Raw genomic sequence first — 12,617 nt, 5'->3', positions numbered from 1 at the left:
GCCAAAGCACATTTGATTAATAATCATCTTATGTTTAACCATACATTAAAACTTAACAATTGCAATTTTTCGCACTATAATAATTTACACCTCAATATCTTTAGTGAGGGAAAGGAATTATTAAATACTAGTGGCTTTTAGGGGCAATAGCCCCTATATATGTATATTTATTTTGTCTCATAAGTTTAACCTTGAACTATTGGGTTGATCTCATAAAATAAAATAAAATAAATCTCCAGTGGGTCAACTTGAATTATCGTTTATTAACATTTTTGTATATTATTATATGTATAATAATTATTACATACCTGCATAATGCATTTTGTTGTCTGCTCTGTTTAAAATAAAAGTTCCAAAAGACTGTTCATGCGGTATTATAAAAACTTTCTTATCATAAATACAACTAAGGATCATTTTCAATTATTATCTTCATGACTATTAATTAAATATATATAAATCTCTTTGAATATAGACAAATAAACTTAGATTTAACACATAGGCCTAGAGATAATGTCATCCTCCAGACTGTAAAATGCTAATTACAATAACAGAAAAATATTGTATTTTGTTTATAACAAAATCTCTCTGAAAACAACATTTGTTGTATGGTATCCATTTTGGTCGATTCCTTCGTCTTTATTTGATTCTAGTACTGTTTTAACATCATCTGGCCGCTTTACCTGGCTAAAAGGGAAAGCAACTTAAAGTTGACCATGGGTAAACACTATTTTTTTTTCTTTAAATAAATGCCAACTTTTGTTAAGGTTCGGCCTTGTCCTTTGCTTTAATAATAAGTAATATTGAAAGCTAATCTCAATGGGAATGGAATACTTGTAAACTTAAACGGCATATCAGGATCTATAGATATTACTGTAGTTTTATTTTCGGCATGGAAAAATAAGTCCCCTTTGCCTACTCCAGTAATCACTTATAGCTTTACACTTTGTTCAGACATACCTAACACAACCAATTGTACTCCATTAATTAATACAGACCCTTAAAATTGGGAAAATGTTTATTTCAACTTTATAATAGTATGCATATTACAGTACATATTACATATCATATGCTTTAAATAAAGTTAAACCACATGTTTTAAAGTAAACAAAACAGACATTACCTAGATTCCCATGTTATTTAAATGTGAATTATTTTATTCCGTAACAACTGTTTGGTGCATAATTAAGAAAAATGAATATTTTTCCCCAAAATTTCATGCCAAGACCTTTAAAATGAGACCTCTCCCAGGTTTCTACGTCTTCCCGTTCGCTCACAATTTCATTGTAAAATTTTGGGCTTACGGAATTAGATATATAGATAGATTTTTATTGTATCTTAAAGACGATACAGGTAAAACCTTAACGTTAACAACGTTAGTAGTTTCAGTTACATATTGCCATGCTGAACCACAGGAAATAAAGTAGTGACAGGAAATAAAAAATATAAACACGATGGTTGCCTTTAAAAACGATTTCCAAATTTGACACCATGTTAAGTAAAAACATGTTATGCAGCATTTAATTTCATAATTTTATAAGTATTCAAACTATAATTTATAATTATAATAACTTCAAAAAATCTAAAAACAAAAAATACTATAAGCAAGATAAAAATAAAGAAACCCATTTCTACGTAGAATCCCTAACTTTGTAATACTTATAATATTGCCATTGAAAAAAGATGAAGGTAGTATTAATAACTCTACAAATGAAGTTAGTTTAGGTATGTTATATACAAAATAGAGTAAAAAGAATTATGACAAAAGGTGTGAATTTGAAAATAATAATCGCTTTTGTAATGTTAATTGAACAATCCAAAATGATTTTGTAAACTAACGGTAGTGGCAATATTTGTTTATTCATTACCAAATCTGATTTTGTTTGTGTTTGGTTTATGTTTGCTAATTGCAAACGAACGATGTCAATCAGCCATAGCCACAGAATCACTGAACATTAGTGGCAGTCTTTACTAATCAGCTGATACTGCTGTTGGTTATACGAGCAAATCAATTTGGGCCAGCTGATAATGTTGGATACTATCAGATTATTCTCAGAGTACAAAAATGACTTTGGTTTGTAAACTGGTATGAATATTTGCACGACAAATCTTTTATCAACTACTAATACCTGTTCTTAAGTTCTTATGCAGCGAAACTTTAATGAAGATGATCATATAATATATTCATAATCATGGTTATGATAAAATTACATACGCATTTATTGCCAAAACAGACTGTTACATTTTTCTTTAAAAGGAATGATTTGTTCGAAAGTACGGTTGTACTTGGTAAAAGCTCTTTGAACAGACTAATTTGTCCACTAATATACAGAGTGACAATTAAGTCTTAGAACGACTTTATAACTTTAAAACAAAATGAGATGTCACAACCAAATTTGGCATTACATTACCGGTAATAGTAAGCTACTTTTTTGTGTACATCATGATCGGATGTCACCTAAAGGGGACGGCCCACAGCGAGTAAGTTGAACATCTTTAAGATAAGCATAGGTGTAATAAGTACATCAAACTAAAGGCCTTGTCGCATTAAAACAATGCCGCAAACCGAACCTCAAATGGACAACCGAGTCAAAAACGGCAACCCTTTTAATCCCTTTTGGTGTGTAAACAAATTAATTCTGTTAAAATTACAAAAAAAAAAACAGATTTTATTTTACTAAAATATTATAACCTCAACACCAAGGAAACGTCTGGAACTGGATCTCATCACCAACAAACCCTGCACTGCTTGAACACTCTCAGACTAATTATTTGGGACCACCTCAAGACATCTTATTAAAATGTATGAGTGATGAGATTTAATTTAACTGAAGTGTTTTACATTTTATTAATCAATTATTTTTAATTTTAAACTATTATCAGTTTGTTTGGATAAGACATTTCCTCTAAACCCATTGCTTCATTTTGCACAAAATATAATTGAGGGAATGGTAGACGATACGTCATTGCTCATTAATGCAAATTTAAGATTCAAAATTTAATGTTACTTACTCTATTATAATATCGAAAGAAGAAAAACGTTTATCTTGTACCCCGATGCAGCTTGCTTTGGTAGTCATGGATTGTGACGCAAAGTTGTTTAGGGATGCGAAATCCCTGAAGTGACTACAAGGGGGAAGAGACTATTGTATCCGTTACACAAATGTATATAAGTAGTATTCACTCTTGTTACATCCTACATCGTGTAATGTACTGTATAGATATCCTTAAATATTTTACCTTATGATATTTTTTACCTATTTGCACACAAAAAATACGGCTAAAGTAAAAAAAAAATGATCTCAATTTACGGACAAGACCATCGTCAGCTGATATTTAACATTGAATTTTAAATTGAATTATTTTGGCTACATAATTACCTAAACTTTTGTATAATAGCTAAAAAAATATCATTGACTATTGGATACTGAAGAAGACGTCCCATCTATATGGAATAGCTGTAGCCAATTTTTTGTTAAAAAAAAGAACATAGTTGTGTGAGCCAGTATTAAAATACGCTAGTGACTAAAACTCTATTTTCTACCTTATTTTAACATTTAATACATTTATACAATTAATTAAACCATAAAAAATGCATACTCGTTGTATTTATCATGTGTCTGTTAAATGCTAGAACTAATTATTTTTTTATTTTTATTTTACCTTTAGTAAAGAATTTGTTTATAATCTAATTTCATTCCCACACAGCAAGTAAGCCTAAAACCTCCTTCGATGCTTAGGCTCGGACGTGACTGAAAATTTCTCTGTTTTAAGGAAATCTTTACGGACATGCGTCAGGAAAGGAATAAAAAAATACAGTACATTCTTTGAAACATTTCATATAATAATATTGCATCAATTTATGGGAATAGTTATTTTAACAATTTACAAACATTAAAGACCTCCAAAATAATCTTCAAGTAAAGTATTTTACAAATATTTCCAAACAGAGTCTGTCTTGAGCATACTTGTGAGTTTCTATGCATCTTAAATAAGACTGGACCGATAGCATCGTAGCATAGCTCTCAAGAAACTGCTACCTACTTGAGCGTAGGAAAGTTTTCACACGAAAACTTAATAACATTGAGCAAAGTTCATCGTATGGCGAGCATTTAAATAAGTTCCTTACGTATTTCTTACGTATAGAAACTGAAGTACACTTTACAAATATCCTCTCCCAGCAATCAAGTGAACTCTTTCAAGAGGACAAGATTTTCGCACACAATATCCATAAGTAAATCCTAGATCAGTCAATATCTGTATACGGATATGTTACACAGATTTGGAAGATTGCTTCGTTAATTTTATCCATTAATGCCGCTACTGTTGGTTTATTTTTATTCCGATACATATTGTGCAACGAACGACAAATTCCTTTTTTGAGGAGTCATCACATTTCTCTATTTTTCTTTGTGTACTAACTGCTCTAGGCCGTTTCCAGTAGAGTTCTTTCTAGTACTTTCATATCGGAGATTGTCTTCTTGATGCTCACATTCGTTAAAAGAGAAATAATTTTTATGTCATAAAAAGTATAAATTTATCTACGATACGTAATCAAGTTATAGGAGTTGAAAGATATGATTTACTATGCTGAGTCCAAACATTATTCCTGCACTTGTAGAAATTTTAGTATTCTGTTAGTAGTTTGAATAAGTGAAAAATATAGTTTTAAAAATACATTGGTATAGGACAAAACATGTTTACGTGCTATAAAAAATGTAAACAGAATGCCTTTGTTCATATGTCAATTACATGTATGATATTCTAACACTTTCCATCCATTTGATTATAAAAATGGTTTCAATTAACAAAACCCAAATAATGCTCATTACAGCTAAAATAATAACGAAATCGCAACCATAAGAGGGCACAAAAGAGAAACATTATGTTATTTCGATCTTCCCATGATTATCTAGGATTTAAAGTTGTTATTTAAAAGTTTTATGTTCACCTTGTTAGAAGGCGTGGCTGGTTGTGGGAAAGTTTGTGTCCAAAGCCCAAACCACAAACAGACCACAAACATGGACTGTACCTTCCTGCCAGACAGTCCTCTCCAAAAGTGGAAACCATTAATTATCCAGTTCTGGTACAAAAGAATATGAGAAAATAAAATGTTTAATATAATCAATATTCTTAACTTAAAGCACAATTATCAGTCACAAATTTGAAGAGCTAACAGATCATATAAATTACATTTTGATTTTTATTGTATTTAACTGCAATTAACAATATTTTAAATCAACACAATTCTCAAAATAAAAACAAACATAATTTAACACCGTAACAAATACACATTTTTAAAACTAGGGTAGTTCTTATACTTAAATGTAGGTATAACAAACTAAATTCGCAAAAAAAAATTAAATACACTTATAAAAGAAAAAGTTGTTCGGAATTTAACCATACAAATCCATTTTTTATTAGTTATAGCCGATATTTGTAAAACAACTAAATTAATTATTTTAAACTTTTAATACAACATCTTATGTCATAATTTCTCTCATCCGTCGTAGGCAGTTGTATGTTATAGTTTTTACATCCTTCCCCCCGACCGAGGTTAGAACCTTAAACTGAAAAAAATATACATATTATTTGATTGTTTAATTAAGTGGACATAATAAAGATAACTGTAAAAAATAGTTAATGAAAGTATAAGTGCTGTGTTAATTTGTACAATTCACACATTTAATGACAGTCAAATTTTTTACGAACATAACTTAATGTGTTTTCTTTATGCACAATTTAAAACAAGACAACCCCAAAGTCTGTTAGTGACAAATACAGATGGCAGAAAACCTGAACAGTTAGTTGTCTTATCTTTACTGTACCAGGCTCCTACCTCTGTTCTCATTGGTACTGTTTCAAGGCTGATTTTGCTAAGTTTGGCCTTGGGAATTGTGAAGGGCAGGCATATTAGCATTCCCAAAAATATAAGATTTAGTGTCTTTTTATCATAACCCCTCTGCAGAGCACTGTTTGGATATAACCTTTGACTATTTAGACAACAGTATCAATTAGTCAATGATATAACTCACTTTTCAGGAAAATGTAAACATTTTTTAGCGAATTTCCCATAAAGAGAATAGGCTATAAGCGTAGATCTCATGGTGAGACCTGGACCCAGGAACGATTTACTTTTTTGTTTTGAGGTCCCCAGAGGCCGAAAACACCATATGTTCAGATTCATACACATATTAATAATTAAAAATTCTCCCGCCGCATCAAACCTGCAGACTAAGCAAATTTCCATCTACCCAACTTGATTTCTAATCAAATATTCCCTAAAAATTTTCAGATTTATTTCCTATTTAAATAACATTAATTTTAGTGAGTATCTTAGGTTTGCTGCAAAAAAAAACTAAGATAAGCTATGAAAATCCTGACCAGGAAGTGTGTAAGACCTTGTTACGATCCCTTTTAAGCATCTATATGTTTTATGGTCAGCCTATAATTTAAGATTTTAAGGGTTTGTACAATATTGATATAAAAGCATCCCAAAATGTACCAAAGGCTACAGCTTTGAGTTTACTTTGTGATACCTATGGTTTCCACATTCATTACTTTTTTAACGTTCCTGCACCAGGAAATTAATGACCACATCACTTGTTAATTCAAAATTACGTACTTTGTTGTGGTGGGAAAACTACTGACGGCTATGAATCTCAGAGCATAGATCAGTGTTCAAAATACTGAATAGGATAAGTTACTAGGTAAGATGTTTTTTTCAATGAAAAATACACAAACTTACCAACTGCCTATTAAATTGAGGGGTTTCTAATATCTTCTCTAACTCTTCCATCTCCTTCAAATTTTTAACTGGTATCCTTCCTATTATTTCGTATTTTCCATTTCCCTGTTCTTCGTTGTACATGGCACGGTCATCCATTTTTCTGCTCAATTTTTGCACAGCGTCTGTGAGGACAATCACTGTTTCCTGGAGCTGTCCGACGATGACAAAAAGTCTATTACAATCTGAAAATATCAAATTAATTTAACATCAATCACAAATCTACATTAAACATAAAATACAATGTAATGCAACAGTTGTATTTGCAATTTGGATGGTTTTCAACTTTAGAGCTCGTCTAGAAAGATATACTACGATAACTATGTATAATAACTATGTATAACTATGTTATAACTATGTATAACTATGTATACTATGTATAATACGGTAACAGCAGTAAATAGACCTATGGGAAATACAGTTGTTACTAAAAATAATGAAATGTGCTTAATCAGAAACATTTTATATGATAAACATGGGGTAAATGTATGCCCGGAACAAATGGACTCCGAGCTAAGTACAAATTTGTATATTAACCAAAAAGTTTAAACACAGCCAAATGTATTTCAAACTATGCTCTTTTAAATAATCAATTATTAATTATCTTATTACTATTTCCCTTAATATGGTTCCGACGTTTCCTGGCCTCCTCGAGGCGGAACTGGATATGCCACAAAGTTTATGGCTAACCGACAGGGAAACAAACATTACTTCATATATTTTCATAAATATACACATTAATATCTACTATAATCTATTTACTTCATATAATACTTTACAATTATCAACTTATTAACTTATCAATCTACATCAATCTACTTATCTTATACAAAATTTTACTAACTTTTACATTTTTAAATAACTGCAAATAGGGTTCCGACGTTTCCTGGCCTCCGATCTACTACAATCTATTTACTTCATATAATACTATACTATTATCAACTTATGAACTTATCAATCTCCTCTTATACAGGGTGAATAAAAAGTCAAGACCCCCCCCCCCCTCTAATATTTTTCCAAGTAAATATACAGAGATATCCTTTTGGTGGTCGAGCAATTCTTAGCAGGAAGTTTCATTTTATCATTTTGAAATTTTTGAGTGTCCCCCCAAAAGGAGGGATTTGGGGGGCAACTCAATTTTTTTTAAATGTAAACCCCCTTCAAGTGACACCTCATTTTGAAGTGTTTACAAAAACTTAAAGAATGGTGAAAACTAGAGGTCGCTATCTTTTCTCTATCCAAAATGGTAGCCCGTCAAATGTTGTGGAAAATCAATGGTAAAATTGTTAATATTGGCTGCCATTTTGGATAGAGAAGAGATAGCGAGCTCTGGTTTTCACCATTCTTTAAGTTTTTGTAAACACTTCAAAATGAGGTGTCACTTGATAGGGGTTTCTATTGAAACATTTTTAGTTGTCCCCCGAATCCCCCCTTTTGGGGGACACTCAAACATTTTAAATGTAAACCCCCTTCAAGTGACGCCTCATTTTGAAGTGTTTACAAAAACTTAAAGAATGGTGAAAACCAGAGCTCGCTATCTCTTCTCTATCCAAAATGGCAGCCAATATTAACAATTTTACCATTGATTATCCACAACATTTGACGGGCTACCATTTTGGATAGAGAAGAGATAGCGACCTCTAGTTTTCACCATTCTTTAAGTTTTTGTAAACACTTCAAAATGAGGTGTCACTTGAAGGGGGTTTACATTTAAAAAATTTGAGTTGCCCCCCAAATCCCCCCTTTTGGGGGGACAATCAAAAATTTCAAAATGATAAAATGAAACTTCCTGCTAAGATTGCTCGACCACCAAAAGGATATCTCTGTATATTTACTTGGAAAAATATTAGAGGGGGGGTCTTGTCTTTTTATTCACCCTGTATATTCATGAAATCGTTATTACTTTAATGTCGATTTTCACTATAACGAACCCTACTCTCCTTATATTTGTACTTCGCTTGACCAACAACTCAGTTGTAAAAATACTTAACTAACATACTCTCTTACCGCAACTTTAAAAATAAATCACAAATTTGAAGAGCTAATAGATCAAATAAATTACATTTTTGACTTTTTTTATTGTATTTAACTGCAATTAACAACATTTTAAACCAACACAATTCTAAAAATAAAAACAAACATAATTTAACACCGTAACAAATACACATTTTAAAAACTTGGGTAGTTCTTATAACTTAGATGTATAACAAACTAAATTCACTTACTTTTAATACAACATCTTATGTCATAATTACTCATTAAATTTTTAGGAATCTGAGTAGGCCTAAAGTGGTTTTAACTTGATAAAAAGTTACCAATTTTAATGATAAACCCAATTCAAGTTCATAGAAGGATAAGTCCTATATATACACATAGGTTATAAGTACAAACTATTAAAACCAAGATTATTATTTTTTATAATTTAAACATTGTTTTTTGGAGTTGGGTTGAATGTAAACCTCTTGCGAACTGAAGTTTGATATTGAAAAAGTATACCTCATTTAACTAACATAAACAGTGACCATGCTTGTTTAGTTCCTAAACTGAAGCAAAATGGAACGCTAAAATTCTAAAGTATTAACACTGTAAAGGAGTTTTGACATTCATTTCACACCTATACAGGGATTAGTTAAAATTTATTTGTAAAGATCCGAAAATTAAAAGCTTTGGAAACGTAATTACACAAAAATGTTCTCCTTGCTAAGGGCTTTTGGTAGCAGTGTCTATTGCTGATTCCTAAAACACAAAGCAAGAATAAAGTTTAAGATTTTGATTTCCAATACAATATACCAATGCCTACAAAAATATTAACAGGATTATATGATAGAAATTTCCCCCACAAGAATGAGGTTTCAGGTATGAAAAAGCGCCCTTTGGCGATCAATTCTACGATCAATCTAAATATACAGGGTGGCTGGTCATCAGTGTGACAAATTTTTTTTGGCGTAAGTACAAAGTAAATGCAGTGTGATGATGCATATAAAAGGTTCCAAGTCCAAAAATTAGCTTCCCAAAGAATTATTTTATGTTTTTCAAAAATAACTACGTTTTCAAACTTAATACAGCTATTTCTCAATTACCTGTAAATGGATTTGAGTAGACAATGCCATTATCGTGTTCTACATTAAATTTTGAATAAGAATAATAGAAAATGACGGAGGATCAGTTGTAAAAACTCCATTGTAAATAGATTCAAAGATAAAAATTAAGCTGTTTGATAAAAATTTAAAAAAAACATTCGTCTATTGTATTTGTTCACACCCTGTATACAAGAAAGTGGCCAAATATGTTAAAAACTGCGCCATTTTATAAGCTTTCCAACCATATGCTACACTATTGAGGTTTAGATATTCTATTGTTTGTTTTAGTGGTTTGAATACCAGATAACAGGGTGTCTTTAACATTTAAAACATAGAAAGCCGGCATGTATTAAGCAAAAGTTGTATTTTTGTTTCAGCTTGAACAGTAAAAACAGTAAAAAAGTTCTCTGTTTTCTGGTATTCAAACCACTAAAACAAACAACAGAATATCTAAACCTCAATAGTGTAGCATATGGTTAGAAAGCTTATAAAATGGCGCATCTTTTAACATATTCGTACACATTCTTGTATACAGGGTGTGAACAAATACAATAGACGAATGTTTTTTACATTTTTATCAAACATCTTAATTTTTATCTTTGAATCTATTTACAATGGAGTTTTTACAACTGATCCCGTCATTTTCTATTATTCTTATTCAAAATTTAATGTAGAACACGAAAATGGCATTGTCTTCTCAAATCCTTTACAGTTAATAGAGAAATAGCTGTATTAAGTTTGAAAACATAGTTATTTTTGAAAAACATAAAATAATTCTTTGGTAAGCTAATGTTGGGACTTGGAACCGTTTATATGCATCATTACACTGCATTTACTTTGTACTTACGCCAAAACAATTTTGTCACACTGATGACCAGCCACCCTGTATAAAAGGCAAAGCCCTCACTGACTGATTCACTCACTCACTCACTCGTCACTAATTCTTCCACTTCCCATTTACCTAGGAGGCTGATATTCGGTACACCGATTCTTTGGGCATTAAATAGGAGAAAACTAAGTAGTTTTTATTCTGATCGGGCTTTCGGGCTTCGCCTCAGTGGCTCTGGAGTTTCCCATGTTAACCTTTGATTTTTCATATTTAAAAGGAATTTATTGACAGCGGTTTCAATTAAACAAGTTGGTTCTGTTCTATGATGTTCAATAGCATTTAAGTTACAAGGATTACCAACAGGGTGCAGCACTATTATTTTTTTAAATTTATGACTGCAGCAACCAAAAAGTGAGTGAGCGTAGCGAACGGACTTCAACCTGGAAGCGAGTAAGCGTAGCGAACGAGCTAACCTGAAGGCAAGTAAGCGGAGCGAACGAGCTCGAACCTAAAGGTTGAGCCATGAGGTTGAGTAGTATTTGCGCCGAGTAGTATTTGCGCCGCGTAGCACCAGCGCCGCGCCAGCTAATTAAATGAGGGTTAGCAGTTTTGACAGGTTAACAATGGCGGAACCAATCAACTGCACTAATAGGATTATTGAGGACTTATGTTCCTACCAAATTTTACTTTCAGCGTAAAGTGGTTGCATGCAGTCACCTCGTGACCCATGCTAATGGTTACACATAATTTTAAATCTAATAGGCCTAACTGCAAAATTGATGCCACCAAAAATATCTGCACATATCGTTCACTGGTTGACAATAATACACAGTACACTCCGCCGTTTCAGTATAAGGGCTACCTAAAACCAATTAATTGCCAATAACTCAAAAGAGAGGAAATTACGAAAAAAAAAGTTTGTTTCTGTACCAGGTTTGGTAGTAATACATCGCGCTTCGTGAAGCCTGGGAGTTGAGACAGGCCGTATATCATTAAGTTTATCTTAAGTCTAGAAATACAAGTACATATTAAGTTTACAGAATAACTCTCTAAAACGTGTAGTGGCAATACCACAAAGATACCCCACTTTAGGCGTTTTTCACCATAAAAATAACATGGGGATCATTTTTTCCACTAATTCCAAAAATCCTGATCTTTGCCTACATATCCCTACATATAATCCTCATATACTATATTCGAAATCAAGCTAAAAAAGCTAATTCTTTCATTTACTGACCCATTAAATGTAAAGTACAGTAGGTATAATATAGTAATATGACCTCACTTTAGGCACTTTTTCTCCATAAGAATAACATGGGTGAGTTTTTTTAGCCATTTTCTAATGACCCTGCTTTCAGCCTATACAAGCCCATGCAAATGTTCAATACTATTGTACAACTAAATAAACATTACAAATCCCCATCCATTCCCACGAATATTTTAAAAATCATCAACTTGACAGTGCGAGGTTTGCACGTGAACTCGGGCGTGCTCCCGGCCTGTGCATATCGCTTCTCGTGCGATTTTGATTAAATTTGGCATGAATGTGTATGGTTGAATCACCTTGATTAAGTTTACGAACCACCAATATCGGAATGAAACCTGTTGTTATTTACCTACACATATAGGTATAATATAAATAAATTAACGATACTTACGTCTTCTGTACCATAATGTTAAATTCGCAAAAAATTGATGTTTTTAGCGAATTCCCTATAGGGAAGTAGCTATTACCGTAGGTGGCACCGTAAGACCTAGGCCCGTGACCAATTTACTTTTTTCATTTTGTATAGATTTATATACGTCCGTGAACGCAATAACTTGAGTAATTTTAGTTTGCTTGTTTATGGATATATTTTGATCAAACTTGGCAAATCTATTTATTTTCTACTAAGCTTTCCACATTTTACTTAAACTCCACTTT

Source organism: Macrosteles quadrilineatus, unplaced genomic scaffold (assembly GCF_028750875.1).
Source record: "Macrosteles quadrilineatus isolate MER2022 unplaced genomic scaffold, UCM_ALF_1.0 Scaffold_2__2_contigs__length_208266976, whole genome shotgun sequence".
Lineage (NCBI taxonomy): Eukaryota > Metazoa > Arthropoda > Insecta > Hemiptera > Cicadellidae > Macrosteles > Macrosteles quadrilineatus.
Note: the sequence above shows the minus strand (reverse complement) of the source record.